General features: G+C 43.5%; 1 protein-coding gene across 4 annotated transcripts in view; it reads left to right on the top strand.

Annotated features, from left to right (window-relative positions):
- Positions 1-15,422, top strand: part of FYN (FYN proto-oncogene, Src family tyrosine kinase) — a 204,176-nt gene that overhangs the window by 80,656 nt on the left and 108,098 nt on the right. For all 4 annotated transcript variants that reach the window (XM_014866176.3, XM_014866170.3, XM_014866178.3 and 1 more), the window contains one exon: positions 11,788-11,857. The gene's annotated coding sequence lies outside the window, so the exon portion shown is untranslated. The remainder of the gene's footprint in view (positions 1-11,787; positions 11,858-15,422) is intronic.

The following is a 15,422-nucleotide window of genomic DNA, read 5'->3' as shown; positions in this document are numbered from 1 at the left end:
CGGGCCAAATCTGACCCACAGGCTGTAGCTTGCCTACCCCTGCCCCGGCTGGTAGAACCAACTCATCTAGCTAAAAGGCTTGCAAGGAATTGGCCCGGATGATTTTCCTCAGTCCACGTAAATTCTTAACTGATTATCCTCTTTGACTCTTGTGATTTATCTATATTTTTGGATGGAAAATCTCTCTGGCCACTTACGATAAAAAATTATTTAAAAAGCAAATGTTATTTCCTTACCAGAGGGAATCTAACTGGGCATGTGGAAACCTTCTTAAATGACCCATGAAATCCTTGTCATATGGTGAAGTTAGGAGCAGAATTAGGGTCAGAAAATCTGCACAAAAACAAGAGTTTGAGTCCAGGGAGTCTCCTTTGGGAAGTTAATATTCAGGGAAATGGAGCGGCCAAAGAAAGGCCGCGGATTCCTCATGATCCATGGAGTAGAGCAGCTCAGATCTAGGATCCTGGTCCCCATGCTGTCCTCTCATGGTGAGGGTGAGTGAGGTTTCCTTCACAGGAACCCCACGTCCTCCACAGTCCCTTCACACACCGTTGCTTTCCCATCACAGAATGTAGGCCTCAGCGGGCGCAGCCATCTCTCACTTCCTGTGGGGGCTGCCTGCACTCCAGGACGCTGTGTAGGTCTGAGAGAGCAAAGCTGTTTGGGAAAACCAGAGTCTGGCCATATGGTTTCTATGCTCCAGGGGATTTATTTCAGTAGTGACTGGAGCAGTTGTGCAGAGCGCATGCCTGATGATGATGGCTCGCCCCTGCACAGACTCTGACCAGAGCAGGAGCGGGCCTAGCAGAAAGCGGAGGTCGAGCTGCCTCCGAGACTAGGGGACAGAACTCTCTCTCCATCCATGTGGTGCTTGCTGCTCTAAGGTAGGTCAGGACTCCACCTCGTGACCATGCGTATTCCACAGTGGGAGACTGAAAAGACTGAAGAGGAAATCGACAAAGGCAGGAACGGCGTCCTGGGAGTTATTTTCAGTATTTCAGGCTATCAGGTGGAAACGATAGGTTTACCCACAGCAAGGCGACAGAGGCAAGCTGAACTGTTGTTGCTTCCATTGGCAGGATGAGCTGATGTCACGTGGTGACTCTAGAAGGGAAATATTGAATACATCTTCATCCCCAGGACTTTTCCATCTAGAGATGCTACAGACTGTAATTCAAAGTCCAGGAAACTGTTTTAATTGACATGAAAAAATTGGGCTTGAATACCCAAATTATCACTTAAGAAAAATCAATAAGATAAAGTTAAAATGATTTGTATTATTATATTTTGAAACTGTGTTTGCTTCGTTCCATTCTAACATATAATAATAAAACAGCATTGGCATGACTGTCATCTTAAGTGAATAAAAAACACAATTAAATGAAATGGCACTTTTAAGCTTTTAGCGAAGCAAATTTTTGAATTATCTTGCTTAAATTAAATTGCTGTGCTCTCTTGCTTTCAGTACTCATAAGAGCTCTGTTTTGTCTCTGGTTTCACTGCATTAACCACCCGATTTTTTTTTAATTGAAGTATAACATTCATACAGAAAAGTGCACAAATTGTTAAGTGCACTGATAATGAATTTTTACAAAGTGAACACTCCCCTGTAACCAGTAGCCAGATGGAAAAAGAACGTCACCCAAACGCCAGAAGCCCCTGAGACTTCTTTCCAGCACCTACCTACCCCCACTCCCACCAAAGGTAACTAATAGCGTGATTTCTAACAGGTTGATTTTGTCTGTTTTAAACTTTATGTAAATAAAATCTTAAGTATGTACTCTTGCGTCTCTCTTTAGGAGATTAATCCGTGTTGTTATGAGTTGTAGTTTATTCATTCTCATTGCCGTGTAATATATTGTATAACTATACCAAAATTTATTTAACCCTTCTGTTGTAAGTGGGCTTTTGGGTTGTTTCCATTTTGGGGCTGTTACAAATAGAGCTGCTAGGAACATTTTGTACGTGTCAATGGGTGAGCATCTGTGACATTTCCGTAAGATTCCTTGATGGTGAGGTCCTGGGTCATAGGATATGGGTGTGTTCAGCTTTAATAGATACTGCCAGTTTTCTAAAGTATCTTTATCAATTTGAGCTCTCACTAGCACTGCGTGACAGTTCCAGTTGTTCCATATCCTCACCAACACTTTGTGGTTTTTGTCTCTGTCATGTTAGCCAATCTGGTAAGTGTGAGTTGGTAATGCATTGTGAATTTACTTTTCTCCGATAACTAAACTAGAGCGTCTTTTTCTATGTTTATTGGCCATTTGGATTTTATTTTTTTATGAAATTTCTTTTCAAGTATTTGCCCATTCCTTTATTGGGTTGTCTGCCTTTTCCTTATGGATTTGTAGGAGTTCTTTGCTGAATATATGTATTGCAATTATTTTCTCCCCTATGCAGCCTATGTTTTGATTCTGTTGATGTCACTTTATAAAGACATTCTTGATTTTAATATAGTCCAAATTATCATTTTTTTTTATGGTTAACACTTTCTTGTGTTATGTTTTTTTAAAAAAATCCTTACCTATCACAAGGTATAAAGGCATTCTCTACATTTTTTTCTAAAAGTTTCATTATTTTACCTTTCACATTTAATTCTGCCATCCATCTAGAATTGATTTTTGCTTTATGTAAGGTAGAGATTAAGATGCCTTTTTTTCATATGGATACTCAGTGTATTCATTTCCTGGGGGTGCTGTAACAAAGTACCACAAACTGAGTGGCGTCAAACAACAGAACTTTATCCTCATAGTTCTGGAGGCCAGAAGTCCAAAATCAAGGTGTCAGCAGGGCCGTCCTCCCTCTGAAGGCTCCATGGAAGATCCTCCCTTGTCCCTTCCTAGCTTCTGGCAGTTTCTGGTAATCCTTGATGTTCCTTGGCTCACAACTGCATTGCTCTGATCTCTGCCTGTTTTCGCATGGCCTTCTTCCCCTAGTGTCTCTCTGTGTCTGTGTTTCCTCCTTCTTATAAGGATACCAGTCATATTAGATGTTGGTCCCACCCTAATCCAGTATAACCTCATTTTCACCAGTTACGTCTGCAACAATACTAGTTCCAATAAGGCCACATTCTGAGGTACTGGGGGCTTAGGATTTTAGCATATCTTCTGGAGGGAGCCACAGTTCAACCTACAACACCTGGTGAACCCAAACCATTTATTGAACTTCAGTGTTGTCATTGTCACAAATTAGGTGACTATCTATGTAGATCTGTTTTTTGAACCTTCTGTTTTGTTCTGTTGGTCTATTTCTCTGTCTTTGCACAAATACCACACAGTCTTAATAGGATTATTTTATAATGAATCTTGATATCTGATAAAGTAAGTCTTCCAGCCTTGTTCTTCTTCAAGAATATCTTGGCTTTTGGCCCCTTACGTTTCCATATAAGTTTAAGAACCTGCATGTCAATTTCTACTGGGGGGCGGGACCTATGTTTTTCTTTGTTGAAATTACATTGAAGATGCAATTTTGGGGAGAATTGACATCTTAAAAATATTGGCATTTCCAGTCCCTGTACAGGGCATAACCCTCTATTACTTAGGTCTTTAATTTCTGTCAATAGTATTTTGTAATTTTCAGTGTAAAGGTCTTACACATCTTTTGTTAGATTTAGTCCTAGGTATTTGATATTCTTTTGGTGGAGATTTGTTCTGATGAAATAAAAAGCAGAGGAAGAGAAGGAAAGCTTCTACAGGGTTTACTGCTTCAGATTATTAAGGAATTTTCCCGAGTTTACCAAGCTTAGCAGGGCTAAGATGTAAGTCAGGGTCTTGCTGACTCCAGATAAGAGCTGGGCAAATATGTTAGTTATCACTTCAAAAGTGCAGCTTTTATGACAGGTGACATGGTTCAAAACGTGGGACCCTCAAGGGTGGGTAAAATAGATCCTTGGTAGAGAAAAGGTGGAGGTGTTGGGTCACCAGCGTTGCTGGAAGAGGAAGGAAGAGGTGTTGAGGATAAGATTCAGATAGGGGATGGGGGTAGGGGGCTTGATTGGGATTTTCAGTGTTGCTAGAACATTAGAGTTCCCCAGAAGTGGCTGGTGGGCCAGGAGGATGGCTGAGGTGGTGGCGTTTTGGGTCCTTTTCCTCTTGAACCAGAGCTGATCTGTCTCACTTTTGTCTAATATTTTGGAGTTTAGCATAAACCTTGGAAATGCATGCATCTGTGTGTGTGTGTGGCCACACAAGCTTCTGGTACATACTAAAAAAATAGTTTAAAAACTGCCAGACTAGATATTCTCTAACACTCCATTCAGCCCCAAGATTCTGGGATTCTAATATTGTAGCCAGCCGGCACTCCAGGGGCTCCGCACACATCATTATTAACCCTGATCTTGGCAGCACTCTGATACTGTGTGTGTTTCACGGGCTTTCCCAGGAACCCCTGCAGAATATCTGTTTGGAGGGTCTTGAGAGTGGTAATCAGGTTGGACGCGCGCTCGGGGCCTTGTCCAGCAGCTGTGCCTGCAACACAGCAAAACCACATTTCTGTTCAGACTGTGGCTTGCAGATCCCTAGGAACAGCTTCATTTATAAAGGCAAGTCAAAGCTAATTCAAGTATACTACAAAAACAGAGTTTTGATTTTATTTTTACCTGATACATAAGTGATGTGATCACCTGACAGAAACTCATTGCCAGAAAGACATGATTATTATAAATATATACTCATGAGTCTCATAGAAGCAAAATCTTTTTCCCTCCTGACCGTCAACTAATTATTCCAATGGCAATTACTTCATATATTTCTTCCCCAGATAAACTGGGTACCCTCGGCCTAAAGGTTTAAAGAACATATTATTCTGAAAAGGAGGAGGAGAAATTATATCCCTACTCCTGCTGGGGATTGATGGAGATTACAGGGGGCAGAGGGAGCCCTAAAACCCCACTCAGCCCCTCCAACCACCCTTTTGCATGACTCAGCTCAACCTTTTGTGCCAGTGAGCCCAAAATATACCTCTCTGGTCGGCCTTCAGAGCATGCCTCTCGGCAGCTGGGGATAAGCTCAATTGCTGGTTGGGTGGTGCCTTGCTCCTCAGCCGAGCCTCTGATTCTGTCTCATCTTGGCAATAGCTGACGAGAAAGGAGCGTCGGCCTTTTGTAGTTCCACCTCTGCCCCCTTCTCCTGTGGTCAGTAATGCCTTTCTGCTGGCTGAGTGCCTTCCGTGCCCATCCCTCTCTGTGTCCATCTCTCCTCCTCCTCCTCGTTTCTTCTGAATACTCCTCCTCCAGCAAATGATAAAACAACCAACCACCGCAACCTTGCTCAAGTCTCCCCAACTTGTTGGGCTGAAGCCAGAAGGATTAGGGCCCCTGCAGGCAGAGGAAGCAGATTAGTCAGTGGTGCCTTCCCAGAGCACCCTCCCTCCCCCATGAGGAGAGAAGGCCACCATCAGTCAGTCGGCAAGTAGGCTCCGTTTCCTAGGGAACCCTGTGTTTTCTGGTTCCCGTCCTCTTCCCTTGCATTGGGGCTTTGTTTGTGCTCTTGCTTGTTTAATGTATTATCCCACCATTTGGAACACTTTCATTTTTCAGACAATTGACTTTGGACTTGCAGAGAGTATTGGAGCATGGAAGGAGTCAGGACTGTATTTTAAATCTATTGTTATTTTTGTGCACAAGCTGCTCAGGACAGCTGTAGCCACAGGAGAGTTATAGAGCGGAGGGGAAGCCACTCTCCCTGCCACCCACCCCCCACTCCCCCCCGCCCTGTTCTTTGCTTTTGAAAATAAGACTCAGCAAAGACTCACACAGCTGTCCCCTAGCCAGTGGGCTGTGCAAGTGTGTCCCGGCTTTATCATCAGCCTGCACAGGCTGGAATCCTCATTACAGAACTTTTGTAATTTGGTCACAGAGGTGAGCTAAAAAGGATGAAGCCCTATGAATGCAACAGAATGACTAGAAGCGCCTCCTCTCTGCAAGGCGTTGGGCTGGGCAAGGAGCCAAGGGTTCGGAGATAAATTTAGAGCAGGTTCCTGCCCTCAAGGAGCGGACTCTTGCCCTTCAAGCAGAGGCGTGGTCAGTTCTCCAATAGAGGTATAAACAGAGCGAGGCTAGTTCCGCTGGAGGAAGTTGGGCAAGAACTTCAGGGAGGGATTTATGTTAGAGTCGGGCTTGAGGGCAGGTTGGTTCTCCATTGTTGCCAGTGGAGCCGAGGGCACATCAAAGAGAAGAAACGGAGCAGAGAAGGCCTGGAGGAGGGACAAGTCCAGGGAACAGCAAGCGCTTTGGTAAGGCTGGGCATGAGGGAGGAAGAAGAAATGCAAGATAAGGCTGAGATGGGTTTTGAATGATGGTGGGTGGCCTTGAGTGCAAAGATGAAGAGTTTGAGTTTGTGTAAGTCCTTGGTTTTTCTGGCAGTATGGCTAAGCCCCGAGGTTTCTTGGAGGTGGCGCAAAGGCACTGCAGGGGCAGAGGCCCAGAGCCACTCCTCCCTTCTCCATTTTGTGTACTGAAGTATTGTCTTTCCTTTGAACAGGGTTCCACTTTCCGAAAAACTGAAACCCATTGTTGTATGCAAAAGAGACCCATTCATTTATCCAATCAGTCAGTCAACAAATATTTATCAAGTGCCTCCTCCGTACCTAGCCTTGCTCTACTGAAAGGCCGCTGGAGGTTTCTGAACTAGTCAGTGGCATGGTAGCAAGAGCACTAGGTCGGCAGCCTGAGTTATAATCCTGTCTCTGCCACCCACTAATTGTAAGACCTTGGGCAAGTCGTACTCGCTGGACCCAGTTTTTCACCCAGAAAGTATGAGGCTGGGCTGGTGAGTCATTCCCAGCTGAGACATTCTGGAGCAGGCATGATCAGTGCTATAATCCAGAGCTTTCATGTGTGTTGATATTGAGGAAAAGGAGAGACCAGAGCCAGAGGCCAGTTAGGAGGTGATGGCAAGAACTTCTGTGAGGCAGCTAAGGAGTCTGAGTGAGGCCTTTCACTTAGTTATTCAACGAACATTTAGTACTCAGTGCCAGCCACTGTGCTAAGCATTGGGAATATAGCAGTGACCAAAACAAAGTCCTCACCCTCAAGTACTTTCTATCTAGGGGCAGCAGAGTAACTGGGAATATAGTGATAGACTTAGGGACGTAGTTTGAGGCTCAGGACATGGGGTGGTAGTTGGAGCTGTAGAGGTATATGAGGTACCAGGGAAGAGAAAGCAGAAAGATTTGGACAGAAGAAAAAGTCCCGAGGTGATAGAACCTGAGGAACATTCTATGGAAAACCAACTAATATTCACTTGATGATAGAAAGCGTGTTCTTCATTAAACCCACACGGCAAACCTATCCCCGAAGATTGTTAAGGCTAAGAAGCTATGATACACCAAAGAGAGAACATCCATTTGGAAGCCCAGTTCTCCATGACTACGCCACTCCTGTATATGAAGCAGAATTACACCAAAGCCATATATGGTTTCATATAATAGCAGGTCTACTTGGTTTCCTCAGGAAAGTCTTTAATAAGTACCAGTGATATATAAAAATCGTATGGATGGCTACCTAAGCTGCTAGCTCCTCAGATCTTTTCCCAGACCCCAGCTGGCTCACTCTCTTCTTTTTTTTTTCTTTTTCCCCAAGTTATTGGAGTGGATCCAGAAGCAGATTTTGAGAGCCTCAAGCTTTTCCTTATTTACCCTTCAGTAATTACACGTCGCAGGTTGTCTTCCCCATTAGAGCCTGAGGCTGAGCAATTAGTCTCCCATTGTCTTTGTGGGAAATGACATCCATGTGACTTCTGAGGAACACAACTGTTGCCCATTCTGGTTAAAATAATTTGGAAAGTTTTCAGCATTTTCTCTGATGGATCATTTAGACTGGCCGACTTAGAAACCTCAGGAAATGTGCAAAGTGAACTACGGTTGTCAGAACCGGAAATACTACTGGGTCAGTCCCCCAAACAAAATGAGTCTCTGAACGGTTCCTCTGGTCTCTCAGTGCACTAACTTGTCTGGACTCTTCAGCGTGTGGCAGAGCCTGGTGCCTTGGCATTCTGTGATTTTTATAATGCTTTATATTGGGGACTGTTTGTCAGGATGCTTTCCACCTGCAGATAATTGAAAACAACTCAAAGAGGCCTGAACAGTAGGAATTTATTATTGGAAGTCCAGTGGTTCCGCAGACTCCAAGGTTGACCTAATGCAATCCCCCACTCTGCTCCCCTGTGTTTTTTCTGTCTTTGCCCTCCGCTCTGGGCCAGCTTTATCCTTAGGCTGTCACAAGATAGGTGCAGAAGTTGTAGGTATCACATCCCACGCACCATTCAGAAGGAAGGTATTTCTTCCAGAAGAATGAGAAGCTCCCAACAAAACATTCTTCACATCTTGTTGGCCTGAATTGGGCAACATGCCTCTTTTTGAAAGTTGCTGGCCAGAGGAATGGGTTTCCCTTGGATAAGCACATCTCAGACTTCACTGTGCACACAGATTACCTGTGGGTCTTGTGAAATAGCTTCTGCTTCAGTAGGTTTGTGGGGCCTCAGAGCTGAATTTCTCAGAAGCTCCCAGGTAATGCTGATATTGCTGGTTGACGCAGTGCAAAAAGTCTTAGACCATTCAGGTCCCCACCCTCCAGCTGGGAGTGCTGTCACCTGCCCATGAGACACTGTGGCTGAAGAAATATGGGGGATCTCTTAGGAGGAAGAGGGAATGGCCCCATGCAGATGAGAACTGTATTAGAGATAACTTGTTCCCAGTGTGTAATGAGAATGTTCCCTTTAAACCAGGAGCCACACAATGGTCCATGGCATGTATTAGAAGCAAAACGTACATGCAGTGCAATGTGTTGTGTAGGAGCACCTATAAATATTTATTTATGAGGATGTATGTGTCGTAATTCTTGAAACAGAAGATTAAAGCGTCATGCTGCCCTCTTCATTATCATTCAGCTATTTTTATTTAACACCATAGTGTGTCACAAAAGGAACAAAGCCAAATGAAATGGATTTAAATGTCCTTAAGTATAAAAAGAGTGTGCCAAGTCCAGCCTTTGTTCTCTGAGTGGATATCTCATCAGCCTTAGTTACTGGGTGGGAGAGTACACCCCCACTTGTTCTGAGAGTCACTTGACATGATGTCGGGCGCAAAAAATGCTGCCGGTGGTGAATTTCTGCCAAAGAAAATGGTCACAATGCCCTTATGAGTGGTTTTCAGTGGAGAAAATCATTATGCTCTCTTCATTTGAAAAGGAGGAGCTATTCTGTTATATTTTTTTTGGTTTTGTTTTTCTTGGCAAAAGACAGGAGTCCTGAGCTGCAACTGTTTAGGAAAAAAGCTGATAAGACCAAAGGACTAGTGTCCAACCTGAGGCTGATCCCTCATAGACTCAGTGGGGTTTGGAGTGAAATAGGCAGCCAGGTATTGAGCAGACCTTCCTGAGATGGTCACTTTGGTGGGGTTGCCATCTCCGACCTCATATGCAAGTGCAACATCACTCAGGAAGGGAGATGGAATTTTACTGCTCCTTCTGCTTGACCTGCCCGCCCCGGAACCATGGGCTCACATCTGTGAGACCAGTAGGAAGCCAGAGCAGCTCTTGACTGGCCTTGTCCATGTGGGTAACAAAGGCACTCCTACTTAGGAATCAATGGCTATTCCTAGTCTATGCAAAGGCCCTGAATGGTTGAGAGATTCCCGGCTACTCTAGACTAGCTGGGAAGGCTGCTCGACTTGAAGCTCCGTGGAGTCAGGAATTGTGCTTGTGTCACACAGGCATCCCATGTGTTGACAGAACGATTGAACAGCCAGCCTGTTCATGGAAGATCCATCAGCCAGCAGCACTGACTAAGCATTCACTCTCTAAAGAGAGGAAGTAAGAGAAGGGAACATTTTGCTGCCTAACTTCTGTAATTTATACTCTAAACAGAGAATGTTTAGGTGTCCCATCTCCATCTTTAGGACCTCATTGGCTGCCAAAGAGTGATGTGATCATATTAATATTAGCTGAGCCTGTGTAGGATGAGCAAGATTGCACTATTAATCACAGATTGATTCAAACACTTCTGACTGAATGCCTTCCTGCTGTGCCTGCTGTAAGGCAAGTCATCATTAGCTGTGAGAGGAATAAAAAAATGGGGGAAAAATGGGGCCTACCCTTACAACTTAAAAACTTACAACTTAAAAAGTAGGATATGGTAGGTACATTTAAAGTATCTGTATCAAATAAAACATAATTTTTAAAAAGAGAAAAACAAAGAGGAGTAAGATCATACCAAATGGGGAAAATCAAGGTAGAAAGGGCTCAAGAAGATGAGAATTGAGCTGGGCCTTAAAGCAGGGACCCTTGACCTAGGGACCATGGATGGAATTCGGTAGGGGTAGGGGGAGGTGTCTGTGAATTTAGATGGTGGAAAATATTATCTCTTTATTTTCACTAACCCTTAACTGAAATCTGACATTGCCTTCTGTTATAAAAGTAGCATTAGCTATTTGTTACCAATAGAAATTATGGGAATTTTCATATTACATTATAGTTACAAATATCCTGAAATATCATTTGTGACCAACAGTACTTCAAAATTACAGTAGTTATTAGACTTTTGCTAGAACTTATTTAAATATTGAAAGAAACACATGACAATTTTATTGTATATTTTGATAGCTGTATATCATTGTACTTCTTTTGAATCCTATACATTTTATGTGTTAATTTCAAACATTTAAAATCATTATTCTGGGAAACGTGTCTCTAGACTGTTATGGCACAAAAAAGGTAAGGAGTCCCTGCCTTAGAAAATGGCTAGGCCTCCTACCAGGAGTCATGGGACAGAAGACACTCAGAGAAGGAACTAATGTGCCGAAAGGCTCAGGCAAGACAGGTGAGCGGATGCCTCGGCATCTGACGGGAAAATGTGGAAATAAAGCTGAGGAGAGCTGGAGTCCCAGGCTAACGTGATTTCACAGATAAATTTGCAGGTGATGGGGAGCAGTGGAAGGTGTTTCTGCTGAGGCTTTAAGTTGTATTTAGGAAGGAGGCTTTGCAGAGCCGTGAGAGTAGGATTGGAAGGGAATAAGCTGGAGGCCAGGAGACCGGTTTCTGCAAGGAGTGAGTGATGCCAACCGGACAGAGTGTAATGATGAGAATGGAGAGAAGGCCGTGAGATCCAGTGCACCTGCGGGACAAGAAGGGCAGGATTGAGCTCTGGTTCATGGTGAAGCTGAGGATGGCCAGGCGAGGTTTCGGGCCTGGGTGACTGGGAGAATGATAATAACTCCCTACATTCACTGAGTGCCCGACGCTGTTGTAAGCCTTTCAGCGTCATTTATATGTCATTAAATTTATATCATTTAATCCTCATAACAACCCTGTGAGGTCAGTACGATAATCCCAATTTTACAGATAATAAAATGAACTCTATCAAAGAAAGGTGAGGGTCTGCCAGCCAGCAGGGGAGAAGAGAGTGTGTTATTAAAGAAAAAAGAACAAGGAATCAGTCTAGAGGAAGAAATATTATGAGTTCAGTTTTAGATATTTTTGCATTGTTGTCTTTTGTCTTCACTTATTTTAAAGGGCTAAAAATTCAAATAAAGTATTTATAAGTGCAGTTTCTGGTTTATTTCATTGCCCAGATTTTTATTTATTTGTTATTCGTGAGTGCCAAGTTAATTTGTAAATTGGTTTCATCTTCCTGTGAAAAACAAGTTAGAAACTGGCAGTAAGAGTTCGGTACATTGACAGGTGCCCAAAACAGGAAAGACGTCGTGGTTTCCAGAAGGGAAACCCAATATATATTAAATTACTTCTGTTTAATGATGCATTTTTCTTTTTGTTATGGTGTTGTTTTTCAGGACCAGTCCAGCAGCTGTATTAGAAGACATGTGGTGTATATAAAGTTTGTGATAGTCGGGGGAAATTTTGGTAAGTGTCACTACATTTATTTCTAAGACCTTTGGTTGTAGAATGGTGCTCACAAAGGGAAGCCATCGCCTCGTTTTGTGCATCTAAATCTGCACTAAACTTGGACAAAATGGAATTTTATAATTAAACGTGACATGCAATTGGTGTTTCCTGACAGTATGACATTTTTTCTTGTTATTGCTGATGTTATTAAGCAATATGGGGTTTTCCAAGATTTAATAAGAAGTCTAGATTTAGGAAAGCTTCTTGATGCAGGGTAAAGAATCCCCTTGACAGTGTAGCTTATATTCTAAGCCACCCGTGGACTATGAGAGTAATAAACTTGCAGTCTTAAAAAGAATAAATTTTTTTAAAAAGTCTCCAAAGCAGAGAGATCCTTATGGCGATATGAGAAACAGGCAGTTAGTTGCTTGGGGAATGGGAAATGAAAGGGAGTTAAGAATCCAGCATACCTGGGAGCCAGCCCACAAACCAGTGTAACAGTGGCCTGAGAGACCAAGAACATTAATTTTGGCAACCACCCAGAAGACCTTGCTAACAGTACTACAAAGGACAGTGTCTGGGGTCAGGAGACCTGTATTAAAAATTCAAGTTCTGCACTTACTGCTTGTTACATAACCTCTCTGAGCCTCAGTTTCCTCCTCTGTAAAACGAGGTTTGTAATGTTACCTGCCTCATAGGGCTGTCGTGAGAATAAAATGAGCTAGGAAGTGCTGGGGCTTGTGAGGTGCTCGATAAAGCAGTTATTCTTGATAACTGGGCATTTGCCATTGAGGTCAAGCCACTAGAAGGTGTGCGAATCTTCCAGCAGGAGGGCTGCACAGGATGGGTTGGTCACGCCCCATTTGCTGTCACAGGGGACATCACAGCTGGTCACCTCCACAGTCCCTCTTCCAGCATCCACTCCATAACAAGCTGTGGGAACCCCCCTCACCCCCGCCAGACATTTGTCATCTTCTCTCCCCCGTCGACCATTCTTAGATGAGCTTGGCTGATTTCACTTCCCTTCTTGCCACCTTTGCAGCCAAGGCTGGTCACATTGTTTGACCTTTGTTCAGTTTTGCAGTTAATATTATTTTGAACCAAAATAACGAGAAGAAAAAGAAAGGTTGGGAGTAGATGGTACCCTTGTTTGGGCCTCAATTACCATGTTTAGGTTTTCATTTCCAAACCTTTCTTTTGATTTTGTTGTCTGTGCTTATTATGTAGCCTTCACAAAGCTCCAATTATTGGACTGAAATTTTTGAGCTTTGACTCAAAGAATTTGGCTTTGGTGCAGGACCTTTACCTGTGATTGGAGGGAGTCAGCTGTGTCACTGCAGGTGGGCCGGTGTTTAAGATCGGGTGTCTGTAGGTGGAGTCAAAGAGATGGACATGGCCTCAGGGATTGTCTGGCCCAATCTCCCACTAGCCAAAAAAATGTCTCTTCAGAATCCCTGACAGAGGGAATCCAGATTCTCGCAGACATGAGGAATTTGCTACTGTGCAGAACACCTTGCTCCAAATAAAACAATCTGGAGGCATAGGAAAATTTTAGAGGGCGATGAAGTTGTTCTAGATCTTGATTGTGGTGGTATTTATACAACTGTACGCTTTTGTGAAAACTCACAGAGCTATACAGTTGAAAGGGTGAATTTTGCTGTATGTTAATTAACCTTAATTTTTAAAATGGAAAGAAACAAGCAGTTAGATGAATACCTGGACATTTAGCTTAAATTGTCAAAAAGAAAGAAAGAGGGAAGGAAGAACCGAGAGAGGGAGGGAGGAAGAGAACACCGTCTAGTTCTTAAGTTGAACTACAACGTGCACTCCATGAGACAGAGACTCCGTCTTCCTTCCTTGGTCTCAGTGCCTGGATGGGGCCTGGGACATAGAAAGCCTGTGGTAACTGTTTACTGGGTCACCTACTGCTCTTAGCCACTTTCTAAGCAAACGAGACAAGTCCGGTCACTTTCCCACATACCAGCCCACCAGCTCTTTGAAGACACTCTCCTTCCTCATTCATCTTCTCTTCTCTGAGCTGGACATACCATCTCCCATTCTTCATCTCTTTGTTCTGGTGTTATTGTCCTGTCACCCCCTCACCCTGAGACTCTCCTTGAGGAAGCCTCTTCTTTACCCTCCCCCACACTTGGCCCTTAGCTCTAGAAACGCTGCCCCCGAGGTGGTCTGGCCCTGGAGAAGTACAGTGGGCCATCGCTTCTGTCGATGATATTAATAGACACCAACCCTAATCCTCTTCCTTCACAGTCAGTACTCAGCGCCTGGTAATGGATGGCGAAGGATTTCTTAAGAGTAGTCTTCTAAGAATGGAGCTCCTAAAAGTAGAGAGGGGAGCAGTCCAAGAGATCGGGTGACAGCAGATCCGTCCTCTTAAATGTCTTGACTGAAATGAGGCCGGGCCTTGCCACCCTTACTTTGAGATAGCAGTAGGGCTGTCTATACATCTTTCGGAGTAGTAGGGTATCACAGATCCTGGTTCTTCCTTATGAGTCACAGGAATTTTGAAATTCTTAAAACTAAAACTTGTGAGTGCCTTGGAAAATCTGGATTTGTTTTTTCTTGGCCATGCCAGGGGCAGGATATATAAATACGTAAATGTATAGAGAGTTGTGGTTCTCAACCAGGTGAATTTTGTCCTCCCAATGGATATTTGGCAATGTCTGAAGACATTTTTGGTTGTCACAGCCGGGGGAGGGAGGGTGTGTGCTACTGGCATCTAGTGGGTGGAGGTCAGAGATGCTGCTAATTATCCTACGGTACCCAACACACAAACCGAGTGATCCCACCCAAGATATCAATAATGCCGAGGCTGAGAAACCTGATATAGAAGTAATAAAAAAAAAATTAAATGTCAAAATTACTCATTATTTTGAAGGTTTAAAATTTTAAATATTTTGACATTTATTTATACATAAATATATAACTAGAAAACATAAAGAAGTTTGTTCAGAGAATCACAGGGCTGAAAGGGCTTCTGAGAGGCCATCTCTCATGTTACCCCTGACTCCAAGCAGAAAATGACCGAAATGAATTCAGACAGAGAGATGGGGTGCCTGAAGGCTTAGTACTGATGACTGTCAACCGCTGCAAAAAGGGAGACTCACACAGCATGATCCCAGCATTCACACCAAAGAGGTTGTCTCACATTTTACATCTCGGCCCCAGCATCTTCAGATGTGTTTGTGTTTAGATGACCTCTGAGATGAAATGGGATTTCAGTCCGGGCTAGTCCCTCCTTTTGAATCAAGGGTAGCGATTCTGGTGTGATGAGAATGTGCTTAAGCACTAGAGGGATCTCATTACAGATGATTGAGATTGGGTATTTTGGTACACAGGGCTGTATATTTGCATCACTTTCCTAGTGACACCACAATCAGGTTTAAATGTGAGTCATCGAGAGGTTTTTTAGCCCAAGATGGCTACATTTGCTGAAGCAGGGAGATTAAAGCAACATATGTCAAGTTGTGATATAGGACCATCCACTTGAAAAGACTTTAATTATAGGGCTTATTTTGGGAGGGTAACTGTGCTTTTTGTGAGGTATATTTTGGGATCCACTAAC

The sequence above is a fragment of the Equus asinus genome, chromosome 24 (genome assembly GCF_041296235.1).
Source record: "Equus asinus isolate D_3611 breed Donkey chromosome 24, EquAss-T2T_v2, whole genome shotgun sequence".
In the NCBI taxonomy this organism is placed as follows: domain Eukaryota; kingdom Metazoa; phylum Chordata; class Mammalia; order Perissodactyla; family Equidae; genus Equus; species Equus asinus.
Note: the sequence above shows the minus strand (reverse complement) of the source record. Positions and strands in the feature narration are given on the sequence as shown.